This window comes from Pyrus communis, chromosome 3 (assembly GCF_963583255.1).
Source record: "Pyrus communis chromosome 3, drPyrComm1.1, whole genome shotgun sequence".
NCBI lineage: Eukaryota > Viridiplantae > Streptophyta > Magnoliopsida > Rosales > Rosaceae > Pyrus > Pyrus communis.
This window is the reverse complement of record NC_084805.1, coordinates 2572424-2590925: the sequence shown is the minus strand read 5'-3', so window position 1 is coordinate 2590925 and position 18502 is coordinate 2572424. Positions and strand designations below refer to the sequence as shown.

The window sequence follows — 18502 nt, the reverse complement described above, 5'->3', positions numbered from 1 at the left end:
CTCAAAACACATACAATTGATAGAATCTGTCCTTTCTGAGGGACAAGTAACATAATTGAACTAGCGGAATGAATAAAACTTTTCTAAAGAGTGCAGATGGATATTCTCCAATACCAGAATCAACTCAATTCGGTGGTAAACAGGTAGTGCACCCTTCTGGATTCAAAGGTGCAATAAGCTAGAAGCTATATCGCACTTTTTTAACTTCCACTAATAAGCAATCAATGTAATTAAATTTCTGACCCTTATTCAGCGTTTACTGTTGCAAAAAGATTTCAGGTACTGGTGCCTGAATCCTTATTACACAGCTCTATGGTTAATTTCAGTTTCAAGCAGCTGCAAGGACTAATTTGTGCTAATCTTGAAGGAATCAAAGCAGGTTCCTGTTCTTTTGAATAATAACCATTTCTGGGTTATGGAACAAATATAATTTCTACGTTATTATTATTTACAGAAGGGAAGGGGGGACGCTAATGCGTCTTCCTTCAAAAATCCTGCCATGTTCCAAAAAATTGATTGTATATAGGAAGGATTAAAATTTCAGGATTCAAAAGTTTTTACCAAATGGCGGCTTGGATATAATTTGGATAAATTAATATTCAAAAATAAAATTGTTTTGTTTTTGTTTTTGTATGTAACAGAACATTCACCTTAAATGCAGCTTCAGGCTCTTCCACCCCGGGCTTAGCAGAAATTGCTACTACCCACTACAAGCAATAATACATCAAACATTACCAACTTCATAAGATGTTAGTCAAGATGTTATTCTAATAAATAAAACTAAAGCGATAAAAAACAAAGAGGAAACTTCAGTGAAACGATTACCAGCGGAACCCTATTCACACTCTTCCCAAAACTGATAATCCATTCGAAAAATCCCTCATGAGATGCCTAAACAAAAATCCTACAATTAAAATCATGTATTTATCCAGCTCAAACTACTACTAACAAATACGATTGTTTTGTTTCTACTAACAAGTGGTAAAATTATAATCTGGCAAATGTTAAAAATGCACAAGCCCAAGTAATCACCTGTAAGCCGTATAAATGTTACTGCATCTTTGGCCGAACGCCTTAATGGCCTGTCCCAGGTCAGAATTAGTCATGTACCCTTGAGCTACATCAACACTGTGTCACCAATTTTTTTTCACATTTTCAGTAAACACATAATTATATCAAATTAGATTATATAATTCTTGTTAAGCTACTAAGCTTCAATTTAGTGATAAATACCGCGTCTGAGACTCATTATCTTCAAACAATTGCCTGCCGGAACCAGCGCGAGGACCAAATTCGAAACCTATCAACATTTAATTTACAATTAGCTAAATTCTTAATGCTTAAAGATTTAGTTTCCTTTCCTAGTAGCGCTAATCCACCTAAAATATAAAGAATTTAAGGACGCAACAGGCATGATAATCCATCTGATCATAATTAACTACCGTTTGGTACCTGAAATATCAAAGGAAAATTTTTCAATTTCCTTCATGTTCTTGTAATCTCAGTTTTTCAACTCCCAAAGAACTAAATGCACACACATGAAAATAGAATGCATACAAATATGTATGTATGTATGTATGTATGTATGTATGTATGTATGTATGTATATATATGACAGATGAGGAGATGTGGACCTGGAGGGTAGGAACTGTGAAGGCCGCTTCTAGCAGTGGCAGGACGAAGACAAGAGGAGAAGCATGAGAGAGAGGAAGAGGATGGAAAGAGCAAGCTTCATGATGTGATCTTTGGGGTTGACGATGGTGGCGATGGAGCTCCGGAGTCGGATTCAGGAAGCCATTGTTGGAACTCGCTGGAAAATGGGCTGCAAATTCCATTGGAAGCAAAGTAACGGGGACTTCGAGATATGGGTTGCAAATGAATCTCTTCCCATTTTTCAAACAGCCCGAACCAAACTAAATTCTATAGGTTGATTTTTATTTTATTTTTTAATAAACAACAATATTTTACATTATAGGGCTTGAGTTAAATAAAAGATAAGTATCACTAACTATATAGGTTTGGTATTGACAAAATTGATTTTGGAAGTAGTTGTCTATTTCGAATGTAATTATTTAAATTTTCTCTTGTATTTACTAATATGTAAGGAATTGAAAAAATGTTAGCTTTCTTTAAAATATCAAAATATCAGGAAGCATATCGATTAGGACGGCTAGTTGAGCCGATTCCCTTCTCTTACATTTTCATACTTCTAAGTTTTCTCATTCCTGATAAGTAAACATTGAATTAAGAGATATGGATCCAATGTTGCATATCGTGCTCATAAACAAGTCTTGGTAGGAGTCACAGCCTAATCATGAATGAAATTGTCACGCATATAGTGTCAATGTTTTAATGTTTAGGTTCATCAAAGAGTCGATTCCGCTTCCTACCTCTAAGTTGGTCAAACTAGCTCCGAAAGTACTCCAAAGGTAAAGTAAGGCTCAATGAATATTTTGTGTTCGCACATCATCACATTAAACAATTTGGATGAGCGAAAAAAAATGAATGCGGATGAAGGCTAAAGAGCAACATTACATGCTCTGAAAAACATCACGCTCAAGCTTGTCTAGCTAAACCCATGCACAAGACAAAAGTGAAGAAGAAACATCTTGTTCTTGTAATTTAATAACAAATTTTATGGTAATACAGATGATGACGAAGATGACTGATCAGAAACTGTTGCATTATTTGTAACAGCATGAAGGAGTCGAAACATCTTCTTAAATGTGAATGCACCAAAAGTCGGTTAAACTATTTGATGAGAATTGTGAATCTTCCGACGATGGTTCTTGGTATACTGATGATGCCCGCAATTTGATCTGCCTCATTCAAAAATTTACGAGTACGCTTCAACTTATATCCGGACTTTTATTCGCAATTTGATCTGCCTCATTCAGAAATTGACTTGTAGACTCTCTCTTTTCCCTAAAACTTATTGGTCGAGCTCCTAAAACATATGTGAGATCCAACACCAAATAATACTATGTCACATGTGCATTAAATTTGATTATAAATCTCAATTATGTTTTAACATTCAACAACCAGATACTATTAAGTTTAAAAGTAATTGAAGAGATAAAAAAATAAATAAAAAGGAAAATGACCCACATAAGAAATTAACAGATCTAAGACAATGTAGAGTGAATTTTGAGTTTTGTAGAGACGACTTCAAGTTTTAGGAGACAAAATGCGATCAAAATGGCAAAGCGGAGCAAACTTTGAGTTTCAAGGAGTTGCGACTTTTGAGTTTCAGGAGATATAGCTAAAAATTAGCCCATTTGTTTACTTTCTTGGTTTGATCATCTAATTTAAATATTATTTGATTATTTTTCCAAATTTCCCATTGAAGGGCAAACAAACTCGTATTTAAGTTCTGTACAACGAAGGGTACAAGATCCTGCTCTTGATGAATAAATATGTCATCAAATAGTTTGGATTACAATTGTTCAAATACTACTTAGGCTTCAGATTTCTACAAAAATCGACAACCCTTATCAATTGCACTGGGAACAAATTTGGCGAGCCCTTGAGTCAGGGCTACACTAGATTAGAATAGGGATGGTTCAAAAAACCGAAAATCGAAAAAAATTGAATCAATACAAAACCGAACGAAACAAAAATTGGTTAGTTTGGTTTCTATTTTTATAGATAAAAAACCGAACCGAACCGAAGTAACACTAAAAACGATGTCGTTTTTGTAATTTTGTCTTTTGCGGGAGGATAGTGCGTTGTTGTGTATATATACCAAGATTCTAAAAGAAGGCGCTAGTCAGATGGTGGGATGAGGCTTAGCACCTAGGCAGCTAGGCGGGGCTTAGGTGAATTTAAATAAATGTATTATATTTCGTATAAATAAGTATCTGTTTATATTTAAAATGTATATAATTTGATCAAAAACTACAACATAGAATGACATATATATTTTGAAATATTGGAACATAATGAAAACATGGGGAACAAGCATATAATGTGTGTTCATTCAAGTATTCAACATGTCTCTTACAATTTATTGAAAAATAAATAAAATGCAAAATGAAAGTTATATTTTTCTGTCTAAGTGAGTCGCAACCTAGGCGGGTGCCTAGTGACCAACCACCTAGCCCCTAGGCGGGGTCCAGGAGGCGCTAGGCGAGGATTTTTAGAATAGTGATATATACACTTGTATAAACAAATTGTTGTGCTTTTACATAGATACTGAGGGTGTGGTCAAGTTTCTTGTAAAAGTGATTATCATTAACATAATTCAATCGATACAAATATATCAAGAATCATATTGTAGCTCGTACTTTTCATCGTACATACCGTCGATGTATTATTTATTAGAGGACATCTGATTGAGTTTGCTTAAATTATCACATTACCAAAGTGATGTCTTTAATTTATTTCTGTGTCGTGATTGACAGTAAAGAAGAGTTCTTTTGTGGAACCATATGATCCAATTATCTTTCTGCCTATTATGGGCAGAAATGGGTAATTGATCATTTTAGCCTCAATTGTTTTGGTAGAGTTTAATTGATATTGTTGTAGTCAGTGTCTTTGGACAGACATGTTTCATGCGGTACATTATTTGGGTTTGCTGCTAAGCCTCCACACAGTTTGATTTTCTATTCCTGATGATATTTTTCAGATTAAAAAAAAAAACAATCAGGTTTTATATAAATTATAAAACAAAACCGAATGGAACTGAAAAAAAAATGGAACCTAAGTTAAATCAAGAAAAAATCAAACCAAACAATAATTTCGATTTTATAAAAAACTGAACAGATTGAACCTGAACCTACTCCTAAATTATAGAAGTTCTCGACGCACGGCGGACTCGTTCCAAAAATGATGAGAAAAGTTTTATAGTGGGTGACATAATTATCTTCCTCTTGAAAAAAACAGAGACATGAAATCTTTTCTCAGAAGAAAGATAACTCGTCCCAACAAGGAATGGAAATATGCCATAGTCGCTCTGCCACTTTTTTGGTGGAAAATAATGGGCCTTCAACTTTGGTTTTTCTCTTGAATGGAGTTTTGGCGTCTCAACAGACTTGGAGCTTAGTTCCTCTACCCCCCAATAAGAATCTAGTTGGGTGTAAATGGGTGTTCAAACTTAAAAAGAATTCCGATGGCTCAATTGCTCGACATAAGGCTCGCCTGGTTGCTAAGGGGTTTAGTCAAGAGCCTGGTTTGGATTATGGGGAGACCTTTAGTCCAGTGGTTAAGCCAACCACTGTGCGCGTAGTCCTAGCCTTGGCAGCTCATTTTAATTGGTCTCTTCGCCAGTTGGATGTCAAGAATGCATTTCTGCATGGAGTATTGAATGAAGAAGTCTATATGGCTCAACCACCGGGTTTTGAGGATACTTCTCGGCCTGATTTTGTGTGTAAACTGCATAAGTCCCTGTATGGTTTGAAACAGGCTCCTCGCGCCTGGAATGAATGGTTCACAAGTTTTCTTCCCTCTCTCGGATTCCAGTCTACATATTCTGACTCTTCTTTATTTGTCAAGGTTGTTGGACGTGATGTTGTCATTCTTTTACTCTATGTCGATGATATTATTATCTCTGGGAGTTCCTCTATCGTTATTCAACAGGTCATTCAATCCTTGACCACTGAGTTTGACATCAAAGACTTGGGCGAGCTTCATTATTTTTTAGGGATTCAGATCACCAAAACTTCTCCAGGCTTATTTTTGTCCCAGACAAAGTATATACAGGATCTCTTGGAGAAAGTTGAGATGGTCGACTGTAAAGCTTGTGATACACCATGCTTGCCCTACAACAAACTTCTTAAAGATGATGGTACCCCTTATAACCATCCCACTGCATATCGGAGCATTGTTGGTGCCTTGCAATATCTTACATTTACTCGCCCCGATATTGCCTTCTCCGTTCATCAGGTCTGTCAATTTATGCAGTCTCCCATGGTGTCTCACTTCACAGCCGTTAAACGTATCTTGCGATATCTCAAGGGTACGTTATCTGTTGGTATTTCTTATACTCGGGGTGAGTTATCCTTGAAGGCGTTCAGTGATGCAGATTGGGCAGGAATCCCATCTCGTTACATTACACCGAAACTTTAGAGCGGCGTGGCTCAAATTTATCCTCACTTCATGTTGTATTTTAATTTTATGACATGATAACACGTAATAAATTAATCACACCATTATTTTCATGTTTCCGTTTCACATAAAAAATTAAATTTTTATTTAAAAATATAAATATCAAAGTATAACGGTTATAACAGTATACCTTACTATAGACCACCATAAAAAAAAAAAAAAGAGAAAAGAAAAATGATATTACAATTTGAATCCTAGAACACCATTAAGAAGGGTCGGCTATATGAATCATACAACGACAACCAAGTCTTTACACATCACAATCAAAGTGTAAAAAATTCACAAATGACTAAGCAAGTAGAGGAAAACTTCCAGAAGTGTCCAAAAATAGATTTCTTTTTTATTTGCAAAGCAGATATGTCGAAACAGGAACAAATAGATGAAAATAAGACAAAAATGTAAGAATGAAGTAACTTAAAATTGCCATAAATTACAAAGAAAAGTAGGGTATAACACAAAAGAGTTACAGAACAATAATTAGACATACACCTACAATAAAAGGAAAGAAAAATACCAGAGGATCTTTCAAATAGTTGTCACATATCCAATTTGCAAGTAGAATTAGAAGCTCACGGCCTACAGGTTCATCTCCATGCACATTTCCAATGTAATGCGGCACCCAGCATATTTATCAAAAAATGCTCAAACCATCACTTGAAATTGTATGAACGAGTAACAATCGATTTACATTCTGGGGAATGGAAAAGGAACAAAAGAGATTTTTAAAGTAGCACAAAGAATACAAAAATACTACACCGTCAGTGTAGGCAAACAGTGAAATTCATGACTTCAGTTTTCGACAGTAAACGCGAAATATGGCAGGTGGAAAATGAAAGACTAACAATAATATATTATTAGTTGCAGCGGAATTCAGAAACAATGAACTTTTTAAGGAAGAAGAAGAGGGAAATGAAAATATCCAATTGCAAGTGATTTTTTGGCGTGTACTTATAAATTACAATCTTTGTCATATTACAGCTTCTCAGTTTCATTATAAGTTTCTTGTGGTCATAAGTAGCTCGTAGCAGTTTCCTTTATTTCTTTCCATACAAGATCAGAGAAAAAGTAACAAAAAAATTGTGACTAAAACTGCCCTCAAAACACATACAATTGATAGAATCTGTCCTTTCTGAGGGACAAGTAACATAATTGAACTAGCAGAATGAATAAAACTTTTCTAAAGAGTGCAGATGGATATTCTCCAATACCAGAATCAACTCAATTCGGTGGTAAACAGGTAGTGCACCCTTCTGGATTCAAAGGTGCAATAAGCTAGAAGCTATATCGCACTTTTTTAACTTCCACTAATAAGCAATCAATGTAATTAAATTTCTGACCCTTATTCAGCGTTTAATGTTGCAAAAAGATTTCAGGTACTGGTGCCACAGCTCTATGGTAAGTTTCAGTTTCAAGCAGCTGCAAGGACTAATTTGTGCTAATCTTGAAGGAATCAAAGCAGGTTCCTGTTCTTTTGAATCATAACTTTTTCTGGGTTATGGAACAAATATAATTTCTACGTTATTATTATTTACAGAAGGGAAGGGGGGACGCTAACGCATTTTCCTTCAAAAATCCTGCCATGTTCCAAAAAATTGATTGTATATAGGAAGGATTAAAATGCCAGGATTCAAAAGCTTTAACCAAATGGCAACTTGGATATAATTTGGATAAATTAATATTAAAAAATAAAATTGTTGTGTTTTTGCTTTTGTATGTAACAAAACATTCACCTTAAATGCAGCTTCAGGCTCTTCCACCCCGGGCTTAGCAGAAATTGCTACTACCCACTACAAGCAATAATACATCAAACATTACCAACTTCATAAGATAGTCAAGATGTTATTCTAATAAATAAAACTAAAGCGATAAAAAAACAAAGAGGAAACTTCAGTGAAACGATTACCAGCGGAACCCTATTCACACTCTTCCCAAAACTGATAATCCATTCGAAAAATCCCCCATGAGATGCCTAAACAAAAATCCTACAATTAAAATCATGTATTTATCCAGCTAAAACTACTACTAACAAATACGATTGTTTTGTTTCTACTAACAAGTGGTAAAATTATAATCTGGCAAATGTTAAAAATGCACAAGCCCAAGTAATCACCTGTAAGCCGTAGAAATGTTACTGCATCTTTGGCCGAACGCCTTAATGGCCTGTCCCAGGTCAGAGTTAGTCATGTACCCTTGAGCTACATCAACACTGTGTCACCAATTTTTTTTCACATTTTCAATTTCAGTAAACACGTAATTATATCAAATTAGATTATATAATTCTTGTTAAGCTACTAAGCTTCAACTTTAGTGATAAATACCGCGTCTGAGACTCATTATCTTCAAACAATTGCCTGCCGGAACCAGCGCGAGGACCAAATTCGACATTTAATTTACAATTAGCTAAATTATTAATGCTTAAAGATTTAGTTTCCTTTCCTAGTAGCGCTAATCCACCTAAAATGTAAAGAATTTAAGGAAGCAATAGGCATGATAATCTATCTGATCATAATTAACTACCGTTTGGTACCTGAAATATCAAAGGAAAAATTTTCAATTTACTTCTTGTTCTTGTGATCCCAGTTTTTCAACTCCCAAAGAACTAAATGCACACACATGACTAATCAAATAACTAATCATTCAACAACCAGATAATATTAAGTTTAAAAGTAATTTATCAAATAACTAATCATTTGTTTGGGTTTACTTTTAGCGACGTCCCTTAGAACTTCATTATGATCTCACTTTGTCTTCTGTAACTCAAAAATCATCACTTTACTGAAACTCAAAATCTGTTCCACTTTGACTTGTAGACTCTCTCTTCTTCCTAAAACTTATTGGTCAAGCTCCTGAAACATATGTGGGATCCAACACCAAATAATAATATGTCACATGTGCATTAAATTTGATTATAAATCTCAATTATACTTTAACATTCAACAACCAGATATTATTAAGTTTAGAAGTAATTGAAGAGAAAAAATAAATAAATAAAAAGGAAAATGTCCCACATAAGAAATTAACAGATCTAAGACAATGTAGAGTGAATTTTGAGTTTTGTAGAGACGACTTCAAGTTTCAGGAGACAAAATGAGATCAAAATGGCAAAGCGGAGCAAACTTTGAGTTTTAAGGAGTTGCGACTTTTGAGTTACAGGGAATAAAATGAGATTAAAATCGAGTTTCAGGGGACATAGCTAAAAATAAGCCCATTTCTTTACTTTCTTGGTTTGATCATCTAATTTAAATATTATTTGATTATTTTTCAAAATTTCCCATTGAAAGGCAAACAAACTCGTATTTAAGTTATGTACAAGGAAGGGTACATGATCCTGCTCTTGATGATTAAATATGTTATCAAATAGTTTGGATTACAATTGTTCAAATACTACTTAGGCTTCAGATTTCTACAAAAATCGACAACCCTTATCAATTGCACTGGGAACAAATTTGGTGAGCCCTTGAGTCAGGGCTACACTAGATTAGAATAGGGATGGTTCAAAAAACCGAAAATCGAAAAAAATTGAATCAATACAAAACCAAACTATACAGAAATTGGTTAGTTTGGTTTCTGTTTTTATAGAAAGAAAACTGAACCGAACCGAAGTAACACTTAAAACGATGTCGTTTTTTGTAATTTTGTCTTTAACGGGAGGATAGTGTGTTGTTGTGTATATATACCAAGATTCTAAAAGACGCTAGGCGCTAGTCAGACGGTGGGATGAGGCTTAGCGGCTAGGCAGGGCTTAGGTGGATTTAAATAAATGTATTATATTTCGTATAAATAAGTATCTGTTTATATTTAAAATGTATATAATTTCATCAAAAACTACAAAATAGAATGACATATATATTTTGAAATATTGGAACATAATGAAAACATGGGGAACAAGCATATAATGTGTGTTCATTCGAGTATTCAACAAGTCTCTTACAATTTATTGAAAAAAAATAAAATGCAAAATCAAAGTTATATATTTTTATGTCTAAGTGAGTTGCAACTTAGGCAGGTCTGGACGGGCTAGGCGGGTGCCTAGTGAACAACCACCTAGTGCCTAGGCGGGGCTTAGGAGGCGCTAGGCGAGGATTTTTAGAACAGTGATATATACACTTGTATAAACAAATTGTTGTGCTTTTATATGGATACGGAGGGTGTGGTCGGGTTTCTTGTAAAAATGATTATCATTAACATAATTCAATCGATACAAATATATCAAAGATCATATTGTGTCTCGTACTTTTCATCGTACATACCGTCTCTGTATTATTTATTAGCGGGCATCTGATCGAGTTTGCTTAAATTATCACATTACCAAAGTGATGTCTTTAATTTATTTATGTGTCGTGATTGACAGTAAGAAAGAGTTCTTTTGCGGAACCATATGATCCAATTATCTTTCTGCCTATTATGGGCAGAAATGGGTAATTGATCATTTTAGCCTCAATTGTTTTGGTAGAGTTTAATTGATATTGTTGTAGTCAGTGTCTTTGGACAGACATGTTTCATGCGGTACATTATTTGGGTTTACTGCTAAGCCTCCACACAGTTTGATTTTCTATTCCTGATGATATTTTTCAGATTAGAAAAAAAAACAATCAGGTTTTATATAATAAAACAAAACCGAATGGAACTGAAAAAAATGGAACCTAAGTTAAATCAAGAAAAAATCAAACCAAACAATAATTTCGATTTGATTTTCGAATTTATAAAAAACTGAACAAATTGAACCTGAACCTACTCCTAAATTATAGAAGTTCTCGACGCACTGCAGACTGGTTCCAAAAATGATGAGAAAAGTTTTAGAGTGGGTGACATAATTATCTTCCTCTTGAAAAAGACATGAAATCTTTTCTCAGAAGAAAGATAACACGTCCCAACAAGGAATGGAAATATGCCATAGTCGCTCTGCCACTTTTTTGGTGGAAAATATTTGTCCTTCAACTTTGTTTTTTCTCTTGAACTTAGTATTGGAAAGTGGACAGCTCTTGTATGGAGATTTCTTTGTTGTTTCTTTCGGAGGGATTTACCTTGCACCAAAACGTTAGGTGGGACTTAAATTTATCTCCACCTCACATCATATTTTAATATTATCATATGATAACATGTAAAAGATTAATTACACCGTTATCTTGACGTTCCAGTTTCACATAAAGATAAAGGTGAAGAAAAATAATACGTCCCAACAAGAAAGCTACCTAAAAATTTCTCATAGTTAGTCTTCCACCTTTTACCTTTTTGTTTTTTTTTTTTGGAAAATCCTTCTCCTTTCATAGTACATGTGTTGACGTGTATCCTTCAGCTTTTCCTCTTAAACAAGTATTGGAATTGGAAAGTGGATAGCTCTTGCATGGAGATTACCTTAGTGCTTCTTTTAAGGAGATTTACATTGCACCGGAACTTTAGAGCGGCGTGGCTCAAATTTATCCTCACTTCACGTTATATTTTAACTTTGTGACATGATAATACGTAATAAATTAATCACACCATTATTTTCATGTTTCCGTTTCAAATAAAAAATTAAATTTTTATTTAGAAATATAAATATCAAAATATAACGGTTATAACAGTATACCTTACTATAGACCACCATAATTTTTTTGTTCTTTTCCTCCTACTTCAGGTAAACGATGATGTTAACTTTTTTTTGGTTAAAAAAATAATTCACAATCTAACACTATGACCCACACTAAACCGTGTTGTCACCAACACCCCTACTACCAATAGAAGTACTCGGGTTGTCTTTCTCTGTTTTTCAAAAACGAGAAAGGCTTACATTTTCTCTTTTGCTGATGGGAACCAAAAGAAAAGCGGGGGTGGACCGTGGATTGTCTGCCCTCTCATTTCCATGCTGTTCTCATGTCCTCCTGCGATATATGGTCACGGTTAAGTCATGTCAACATTTTATATTAATTTTTTATAGAAATAATAAAACAAAAAGTAATAGGAATATAAAATGTTGACGTAGCTTAACCGTGACCACACAAACATGAGGGCATGGGGAGAGTATGGAAATGGGAGGGTAGACAATCCACCTCCAAAAAAAGCATCCAATGCCTTGTACTATTGGAATTTTTTTTCATTGTGATCGAAACACGAGTGGTATATCACATATTTTTATATAAGTGGTGGAAAATTTTATTTTTAAAGTTATTAACTTTTTAACATACATATCTCACTATTTGTATAATAACACGTAGTGTACCATCTCGTTTTCCGGTTACACTGAAAAACTTCACGTACTATTGGCTGCTTGCTGCCTTTTAACATAGTCATCAAGTGGCTTTCACATTGAGCTATTAAAACGGCCAATCAACTTTTTTTTTTCTTTTTTTTTTTTGATAAACAATATTATTTACACTAAGAGCTGAGAAAAATGGACTAAGTTTCACAATAGATTAGCAATAATATAGTTTAAAATTCATTTTTTGCGAGAAATAAACATAAAACCTCTCACTTACAAGTAAAAATGAATACTACTCCTAAATTATAGAAGTTCTCGACGTACTGCAGACTGGTTCCAAAAATGATGAGAAAAGTTTTAGAGTGGGTGACATAATTATCTTCCTCTTGAAAAAAACAGAGACATGAAATCTTTTCTCAGAAGAAAGATAACATGTCCCAACAAGGAATGGAAATATGCCATAGTCGCTCTGCCACTTTTTTGGTGGAAAATATTTGTCCTTCAACTTTGTTTTTTATCTTGAACTTAGTATTGGAAAGTGGACAGCTCTTGTATGGAGATTTCTTTGTTGTTTCTTTCGGAGGGATTTACCTTGCACCAAAACGTTAGGTGGGACTTAAATTTATCTCCACCTCACATCATATTTTAATATTGTCATATGCTAACACGTAAAATATTAATTACACCGTTATCTTGACGTTCCAACTTCACATAAAAATAAAGGTAAAAAAGATAACACGTTCCAACAAGAAAGCTTCCTAGAAATTTCTCATAGTTAGTCTTCCACCTTTTTCCTTTTTCGTTTTTTTTGGAAAATCCTTCTCCTTTCATAGTACATGTGTTGACGTGTATCCTTCAGCTTTTCCTCTTAAACAAGTATCGGAATTGGAAAGTGGATAGCTCTTGCGTGGAGATTTACCTTAGTGCTTCTTTTAAGGCGATTTCCTTAGTGCTTCTTTTAAGGAGATTTACATTCCACAGGAACTTTAGAGCGGCGTGGCTTAAATTTATCCTTACTTCACATTATATTTTAACTTTGTGACATGATAACACGTAATAAATTAATCACACCATTATTTTCATGTTTCCGTTTCACATAAAAAATTAAATTTTTATTTAAAAATATAAATATCAAAATATAACGGTTATAACAGTATACCTTACTATAGACCACCATAATTTTTTTGTTCTTTTGCTCCTCCTTCAGGTAAACGATGATATTAACTTTTTTTTTTTTGTCAAAAAAATGATTCACAATCTAACACTATGACCCACACTAAACCGTGTTGTCACCAACACCCCTACTACCAATAGAAGTACTCGGGCTGTCTTTCTCTGTTTTTCAGACACGAGAAAGGCTTACATTTTCTCTTTTGCTGATGGGAACCAAAGGAAAAGCGGGGGTGGATTGTCTGCCCTTCCATTTCCATGCTCTTCTCATGTCCTCCTGCTATGTGTGGTCACGGTTAAGCCACGTCAACATTTTATATTAAATTTTTATAGAAATAATAAAACAAAAAGTAATAGGAATATAAAATGTTGACGTGGCTTAACCGTGACCACACAAACATGAGGGCATGGGGAGAGTATGGAAATGGGAGGGTAGACAATCCACCTCCAAAAAAAGCATCCAATGCCTTGTACTATTGGAATTCTTTTTCATTGTAACCAGAACACGAGTAGTATATCACATATTTTTATATAAGTGGTGGAAAATTTTATTTTTAAAGTTATTAACTTTTTAACACACGTATCTCAGTATTTGTATAATAACATGTAGTGTACCATTCTGTTTTCCGATCACACTGAAAAACTTCATGTACCATTGGCTGCTTGCTGCCTTTTAACATAGTCATCAAGTGGCTTTCACATTGAGCTATTAAAACGGCCAATCAACTTTTTTTTTTTTTTTTTTTTGACAAACGATATTATTTATATTAAGAGCTAAGAAAAATGGACTAATTTTCACAATAGATTAGCAATAATGTGGTTTAAAATTCATTTTTTGCGAGAAATAAGTATAAAACCTCTCACTTATAAATAAAAATGAATACCACTAACTAGTATTAAGCGGCAACAGCCAATCAATTGGCTTGAGTGAAAAAAAAAAGGGCCCAATCGGAAGGAGCCAGACCCACTAAATCCAATATAAGCCATGAAAACTTGGCTTTGGTGCTTTGGTGATGCAAAAACTAAGCAGTGAGTATTTTTCCTGACGTCATTGGATAAGTTTTCGGCTGAATTTGCATACCCTTGCAATGGAGGGCTGCCTGCATTCATAACGAGTTTACAGATTACGTCAGTGGGTTTCAAAACTCTATTTACACGGTAGTTTTGAAATTTAAACTTCACAACAGCAAATCATAATAATTAACCCAGCTAAGAAATATTCAAACAATCCTAGACCGACCAAACTTCTGTTGAGATAAGGATGAATGAAACTTCTGTTGAGAGTTTGATTGGAAACTAGAAGTCTGACATCTCCCCACAAGCTGACACCAGCAGCTTAAATCGCGACTTGATCTTGTGAACAAATAAGCAATTTGATGTTGTGAACAAATAAAATTCACCAGAAGCTCACCTCTAAGTGCTTGGTTCTTGAGTGGAAAACTGGGTTGGATGCCAAGGCAATGGAGGACACATTATCACACCAAATCCGTGGTCTTTAAAGATTCAAATGTATGTCCCCTGAACAACGAACGTAACCAAGAAAACTCAGCAGCAGTGCATGCAAGCGGTTGTTGGACGAATGCATGAACTGACACACTTGGTCCACAACGTAAGAAAGAGCAGGTCTCGTAATGGTCAAATATCCTAGGGCACCTACAACACTTTGGTACAATAAGGGTTACTATATGATTCACCCCCAAAAGCACTCAGTGTTTGTCTAGAAGAAACTGGAGTCAAGATTGGCTTGGCAGTGGTAAATTTAGTAGGTACCAGCAAGTCCAGGGCATACTTGGACTGTGTGAGATGCATTTGATCACCAGAGCAGGTTACTTCAACACCTAGGAAGGAGTTGAGACAACCCAAGTCCTTCATGAAAAATAAAGTGCACAATCTCTTTATTAACTGAGCCATTTGATAAGTGTTGTTTCCTGTGAGCAGTATGTCATCCACATAGATTAAACACAAACAAAGAATAATCACACTTGGGTTCTTGAAATGCCAATTGAAGCAAGAAATCAAAAGATCTGCCCCCTCCCCCTAATAATTGTAAATTTAAAACAAAAAAAAAATATAGATGGTCAGAGGAAGAGATGGATGCTTATGTCTTGCGGAAAGGATTTCTTTCCTCCACACTATTAAGATTTACAATTAATTTGGCACGATATCAATTTTATTTTACAGAAGACACAAGAATTCATGAAATGATGGTTTCTTCTAGTTCTAAAGCACACTGGGGGATCAAACTGAGTGCAACACATATTTAAATTTCCTACAGTCTACTAAAAATCACACATCACAATCAAACAACAACAACAACAACCAAACCTTATCCCGCTAAGTGGGGTCGGCTGTATGCATCCTAGGACGCCATTAAGTAGGGTGAATCCTTCAACAACAACCAAGCCTTTACACATCACAATTAAAGTGTTAAAAATTCACAAATGGCTAGCAAATTGAGGAAGCTTCCAGAAGTAGTCTGAAAATAGTTTTCTTCTTTTCCGTTTACAAGTCTGAAAATAGTTTTATTTGCAATTGCAAAGTAGATATGTCAAAACAGGAACAAAAAGATGAAAATAAGAGCAATGAGATAAAACATTGAAAATAGCAAAAGACAAAACTTTAAGAATGAAGTAACTTAAAATTGCCATAAATTACAAAGAAAAGTAGGGTATAACACTAAAGAGTTACAGAACAATAATTAGACATATCCAATTTGCAAGTAGAATTAGAAGCTCACAGCCTACAGGTTCATCTCCATGCACATTTCCAATGCACTGCTGCACCCAGCATATTTTTTTTAAAAATGTTCAAACTATCACTTGAAATTGCATAAATAAGTAACAATCGATTTACATTCAGGGGAATGGAAAAGAAACAAAAGAAAGCTTTCATGTAGCACACCGAATACTAAAATATTACACTGTCACCTATACAAACACTCAATAAACTGAAATCCGGGTAGTACGTAAAACTTTTTCTACAAAAAGTGAAATTCATGACTTCATTTTTCAACAGTAAACGCGAGATACTACACTTCAATCTTTTGGCATGTACTTATAAGTTATAATCTTTTTCATACTACAGCTTCTCAGTTTCATTATAAGTTTCTTGTGGTCATAAGTGGCTCATAGTAGTTTCCTTCATTTGTTTCCATACAAGATCAGAGAAAAAGTAACAAAAAATTGTGACTAAAACTGCCATCAAAACACATACAATTGATAGAGTCTGTCCTTTCTCAAGGACAAGTAACATAATTGAACTAGCGGAATGAATAAAACTTTTATAAAGACTGCAGATGGATATTCTCCAATACCAGAATCAACTCAAATTGGTGGTAAATAGGTACTGCACCCTTCTGGATTCAAGGGTGTCGCACTTTTTTAACTTCCACTGATGGGCAATCAATGTAAACTTCCTATATTTAAGTTTCTGACCCTTATTCAGCGTTATTGTTGCAAAAAGATTTCAGATACTGGTGTCTGCATCCTTATTACACAGCTCTATGGTTATATTCAGTTTCAACCAGCTGCAAGGACTAATTTGTGCTAATCTCGACAGAGTCAAAGCAGATTCCTGTTCTTTTGAATAATAACTTTTTCGGGGTTATGGAACAAATATAATTTCTATGTTATTATATACAGAGAGGAAGGGGGGTCACTACTGCGTTTTCCTTCAAAAATCCTGCCATGATCCAAAAAATTGATTGTATATAGGACGGATTAAAATTTCAGGATTTAAAAGTTTTTACCAAATAGCAGCTTGGATACAATTTGGATAAATTAATATTCATGAGATTAAATCAGCATAATCATCATGAGATGCACAAACAAAAATTCTACAGTAAAAATCCTGCACTTATCCAGCTCAAACTATCAAACTACTACTAACAAATACCATTGTTTTATTTCATATACTAACGAGTGGTAAACTTATAATCTGGTAAATGTTAAAAATGCACAAGCCCATAAACCCTAGAAATGTTACTGCATCTTTGGCTGAACGCCTTAATAGCCCGTTCCAGGTCAAAGTTAGTCATGTACCCTTGACCTTGAGCCACATCAAGACTGTCACAATTTTTCACAATTTCAGTAAACACATAAGTATATCAAGTTAGATTACATAATTCATGTTAAGCTACTAAACTTCAACTTTAGTGATAAATGCCGCGTCTGAGACTCATTAACTTCAAACAATTGCCTGCTGGAACCAGCGCGAGGACCAAATTCGAAACCTATCAACATTTAATTTACAATTAGCTAAATTCTTGATGCTTAAAGATTTAGTTTCCTTTTCTAGTAGCGCTAACCCACCTTAACTGTAAAGATTTTAAGAAAGCAACAGGAGTAATAATCTATCTGATCACAATTAACTACCGTTTGGCACCTGAGAAATCAAAGGAAATTTTTTCAAATTACTACTTGTTCTTGTAATCTCAGTTTTCCAATTCCCAAAGAACTAAATTCACACACATACATATAAAATGCATACAAATATGTATATCTATATATATATGACAGATAAGGAGATGGGGACCTGGAGGGTAGGAACTGTGAAGGCCGCCTCTAGCAGTGGCAGGACTAAGAAAAGAGGAGAAGCTGAGAGAGAGGAAGAGGATGGAAGGAGCAAGCTTCATGATGTGATCTTTGGGGTTGACGGTTGTGGCGATGGAGCTCCAGCATCGGATTCAGGAAGCCATTGTTAGAACTTGGAAGGTGATAAAAGAAGATGAAAACGTAACGACGAAGATCGGAGATGCCGGATCGCGGGAAAATGGGCTGCAAATTCCAATGGAAGAAAGGTAACGGGGACTTGGAGATATGGGTTGCAAATGGATCTCGGCCCATTTACAACAATGTTTTACATTAAAGGATTTGAATTAAATTGAAGAGAATTGTCACTAAACTATATTGGTAGTGACAAAAATGATTTTGGAAGTGGTTGTCTATTTCTGAGGTAATTTAGCAGCTGCCGAATGTAATTATCTAAATCTTCTCTCGTATTTACTAACTCGTAAGAAATGGGAAGAATGGTAGTTTTCTTTTAAATTCG

The 18502-nt window shown here is 34.7% G+C and overlaps 1 protein-coding gene and 2 long non-coding RNA genes across 3 annotated transcripts in view; 1 reads left to right on the top strand and 2 right to left on the bottom strand.

Moving 5' to 3' along the window:
- The window catches only part of LOC137728676 (TMV resistance protein N-like), a 43378-nt gene that overhangs the window by 11917 nt on the left and 12959 nt on the right, over positions 1-18502 (top strand). The gene's annotated exons all lie outside the window — the stretch shown is intronic.
- On the bottom strand, positions 1052-1803 carry LOC137727660 (uncharacterized). Its single transcript, XR_011067833.1, has 3 exons — positions 1635-1803; positions 1234-1300; positions 1052-1128 (listed from the first exon to the last, which is right to left on the bottom strand). It is a non-coding gene; the product is annotated as an uncharacterized lncRNA (long non-coding RNA).
- LOC137727453 (uncharacterized) lies at positions 14360-18256 on the bottom strand. The gene is made up of 4 exons (XR_011067800.1): positions 17987-18256; positions 17764-17836; positions 14865-17684; positions 14360-14553 (listed from the first exon to the last, which is right to left on the bottom strand). It is a non-coding gene; the product is annotated as an uncharacterized lncRNA (long non-coding RNA).